This window comes from Xenopus laevis, chromosome 8L (assembly GCF_017654675.1).
Source record: "Xenopus laevis strain J_2021 chromosome 8L, Xenopus_laevis_v10.1, whole genome shotgun sequence".
NCBI lineage: Eukaryota > Metazoa > Chordata > Amphibia > Anura > Pipidae > Xenopus > Xenopus laevis.
The window spans coordinates 112,710,174-112,714,957 of NC_054385.1; positions in this window are offsets into that span (position 1 = coordinate 112,710,174).

Sequence of the window (4,784 nt, forward strand, 5' to 3'; positions counted from 1 at the left end):
GCCTTGACATTGTTTCCTTGCTTTTATACTATGAATACCAGAATGGGTCCTAAAATTCCTAGTTGCCTTTCCCACTGGATCCCCTCATTCCTCCAGCATCACCTGCCTCCTCCTTGTACCCCTGGGACTGTGCACCCTGCTAAAAAGGAGGTGACAATGAGTGTCCAGGGCCCACCAGGAGGTCAGGGGGAGCGTCAATAGTTTCCAGCAGGGGTCTAGGTCTGAGGGGCCCATTGGGTTGTTTTTTTACTGGTGTCCAGCATCTGAGTCTGAATCTGAAAGATGTTCAGACTTTGGGTTCAGGTGTCCCTTTGCAGCAAAACATCCCTTCATCCAAATTAGTAGGGACATCATTTTATCCTATCCCTACATAATTTAACTATGCTAAAAATATGGTATATGGAATGTAATTCATGGAACTAGCATGCAGGATTGGATTGGTATTACTCGGCTATCCTCATTTGTGAGAAATTTGTTTGGAAGTTCAGCGTGGTGACTTATTTTGTGTGTGACCAGCTCCAGGCTTCAGAGATCAATACTATCCAGATTTAGCTCTAAACGTGAACTTAATCGTTATCTTATTTTATTATCAGCTTCTACCCTGCAGTTAGGGATAATAAAAGAATAAATACAAATGCAGAGACCACTGTGGCTTGAGGGCCAGGAGTGAGTGGATAATCCATCTTGATATCCCATTTGGCGGAGCAGAGATCAAGTTGTTGTCATGTGGAGACATCCTGAGATCTTGTTCCGCTTGCAGCACTTGAGGGATCTGAGCAATGCACGACATGATTAGCCGAGAGAGGACAGAGTGGCTAGAAAATCCGCTTATTTTTCACTTCACAAATAATAAATCCACAGGCAGCCATCGCCCCCCCTGACAGTACAGATAACGGACTCATAATAACTGGAGAGGGACAGTCAAACCTCACACACTTGTGCTCTAGAAGAAATTGTACAATGAAAGGAGAAAAGCCTGTTGAAGGAAAAACAGAACCTTCGGTAAAATAAATTATTTCTTGTTTTCGGTTACACGGTGACCTTTTCAACAAAAGGTTGAAATCCACAAATTTGACCTTTGAAGTTACACCATCCCCTTAAATCAGGGGTGTCCAACCTGCGGTCCAGATGCGGCCCAGGATGGATATGAATGTGGCCCAGCTTGAACTTCCGCCAATCCAGGAAACATCATGTTGCGCACAGAGCGCGTATGTACGCGGTCACTAATTGTGTGCTCTAAATTTGACATGGGGTGTGCCACGTGTGGCTTCCTAGAGGAGGAAAAGCAATTAACAAGTGAGCATTCGGTTACTTACAAAGGCAGGTAAGCATTCTTCAGCGGCATCGCCCGCTATGCGAGGGATAAATGCAGCGCCGACATTTGTAAGCAACTTTTTTCAAGAATGAACACACTTAAGAGTAAAATTAGAACCAAATTATCCGATGAGCACCCTGAGAATTCACTGAGAATTGCAACTACTTCCATTCAACCAGATGTTGATACATTCGTTTCTCAAACACAATGTCAAAAATGCCACTAGGTTTATGATGCCCTCTTATCTTTTACAATAAAATAAATCAAAAGTTAGTGTTTGTGTGTATTTCGAGTGTGGCCCAGGGAAGCCAAAAGGTTGGACACCCCTGCCCTAAATACAAGTTCCCCAATGAATGCAATCATCAGGTAAAACAGAACTGTCCTGGCGATCAATCGTACACATTTAATAAACGTAACATCTACACCACTTTGATGGTAAACTACCAAAATTGATCAAATCCGATCAACTTGGGTGAGCATTCAAACTAACAGAATTATAGGTCACTGGCTCATACAGGAAAAAAATACTGCTGCAGCTCCTCTTAGTTGCAATAGGGAAAAATTGAGTTTATTAGGTCAGACAACTATACAACATTTCGGGCTCACTCTCGCCCTTTCTCAAGCCTCTTTTTTTTTTTCTCCTATAGTGCCTAGGGCTAATTCATGGCATGGAGCAGAAAGGGAGGATTTGGATGATCTGGCAGCCTTGGGTTCACACTGGCTCCAACCATTTTAGAAGGTCATGATGGTTTTAGAAGGTTATAATGGTTTCAGAAGGCAGTGAAGGGCACTACAGGAATATATGTAGTAATACAGGGAGTCGGGGCTATGATGAATGTGCAGTGTACCAATTGTGCAGATTGGCTTCACCTCAATCAGAAAAGCTATAATGAACAATGAATTGAGTCGAAGAGTTGCTATAACTGAGACAGCAGCCAGAAAGGGACCACAGGCCTCCTGAAAACCTCATTTAAGTCTTAATAAAGTGGCTGGATTTACAAGTATGTGGTGATAGAAGTGCAGCCAAAAAAAAAAAAAAACTGTCTGTATATGCTTATGGATTAAGTGAAGGGATCCAGATCCAAAGAAAAGAATCTGGCAGTTTGCAGTGGCTTAATATTGTGCACATTATACAGTAGGTTATTATTTATCCATATACATTGGTTGCGAAGTGTAATACAGGTATGAAATCCATTATCAGGAAACACGTCATCCAAAAAGCTCCAATTTACGGGAAGGCCGTCTCCCACAGACTCCATTGTAATCAAATCATTCAATATTTTAAAAATGTAATAATAAAACAGTATCTTGTACTTGATCCCAACTAAGATATAATTAATCCTTATTGGAAGCAAAACCAGCCTATTGGGTTTATTTAACATTTACATGATTTTCTAGTAGACTTAAGGCATGAAGATCCAAATTAAAGAAAGATCAGTTATCCGGAAAACTCCAGGTCCCATTCCTGCAGTAAATGCATTAATAAGGGATATTTATTCATTCTGTGGGAAGAATTTCCATTTGCTCTCCTAGATATACCCGAGAGCCAGGCTTGAATTTCAGTTAAGGTGAGAATTTGGGTGAAATATATTTGCAAATATATTTCAGTTAGGATGAGATTTGGGGTGAAATATATATGCAACTATATATCACCCCAATTCTCACCATAAAGAGGAAGTAAATTCTAAGCTAGAATAAGGCTAGAAATGCTGTATTTTGTATACTAAACATAAACATGAACTTACTGCAACAGACGGCTAATCAAACAAATGATTTATGCTTTCCAAGTTGGCCACAGGGGTCACCATCTTGTAACATCTTTGCAAGACCAAGACTGTGCACATGCTCAGTGAGGTCTAGGCTGCTTAGGGATCATCATAAATGATCAAAACAGCAGAATCCAATAATATCAGCCAGAAGCCGATACAGCAAGACTGATTAATAATCAGAATATGCAGACTACACTGTGTTGTCATGTGATCTAATGAGGATTTTATAGTTTATAGTTTTTGTATTGTTTAATACAAACTTTCTCCAACTCTGCAGAACCAGTGGCTGCAGCAAAATAATCCTCCAAATAGAATCCCAGTTTATCTGTTTAAATCTGGCTCCATGATCGTTGTCCCTGCAGCTGGAGTTGGAAACAGTAAAGGGGATGTAAAGGCAAAAATAAAATCCAATACAAATCTCTACACAGTCGCCGACTGCTCTACAGGGAAACAAACAAAGCCACTTGAGTTCTGCATGGCTGGGAAGTAAGGTGGGGGCTCCCCCTGCTGTTCATAAGTATGATTGTTTCCCTGCTCAGCAGTTAGGGACCGTCTGACAATTCCTATCAACAGCAGTAAATGAAGGGAGGATTTCACTGCATTCAGTCAGGTTTCTTATAAAAACAGTACACATTTTTTAATTAAATTAATGGGATTTTATTTTTTTTGCCTTTACATGCCCTTTAACTGAACTTCAAGCCTGGCTCTCAGGTATATCTAGGAGAGCAAATGGCAATTCTTTCCAAAGCTCACCCTACCTGGCTATCAGGTTGGGTTCCCACTGCTATTGCTCCATACCTGCTATAGAGGACGCAGCAGTAATTAAACATTACACAAAAACAAACTGAAAAAAGACAGGCGGAAAAAAGCTAGAACATTTCTATATTGATAAATGAACTCAAATTCTAACATGTTGGTCATTCTTTCAGCAAGAAGGTATATCTGAAAGAGGGTATAATATGTTCAGCAATAAGAGGTCAAGCAGTGCTGTTGTGTATATATTTGTTTATACTTTGCAAGTACTAAACTCAAACAGGAGTTTAATTACTAGGAACAGTAACAGCAACAACCGAAAGTGTTTTAAAATAATGGCAATATAATGTAGTGTTGCCCTGCACTGGTACAACTGGTGTGTTTGCTTCAGAAACTCTACTATAGTTTATATAAACGGGCTGTTGTGAAGCCATGGGGGCATTCAAAGCTGAAAAAGGAGAAAAAGCACAGGATACACAACAGATAACAGATAAGTTCTGAAGAATCCCATTGTAAACTACAGAGCTTATCTGTTATCTGCTGTGTATCCTGTGCCTTTTCCCCTTTCTCAGCTTTGAATGGCTGCCCCCATGGCTACACAGCAGCTTGTGTATATGAATCATAGTATTGTTTTTGAAGCAAACACACCTGTTATACCAGTGCAGAGCAACACTACATTATATCATTGATCCTTTTATTTTTTGGTGTTAATGTTCATTTAAATATAAACAGTACCCCATGGTACCAAAAGTCAACATTAATGCCTGCCTAGAAAAATGCCTGGTCCAGGTGGAATCCATCTCGGCTGTCAAAGGAGCTCATTTCAATGGCAATCAATCTATAGATCTCTATTAAACAAGGTGGATAACACAAGCTTGGCTCGGATAGGATCTGGAATTAATATTAAAAAAAAGAGAATGGACTGTAACTATAAATGACAGAATATT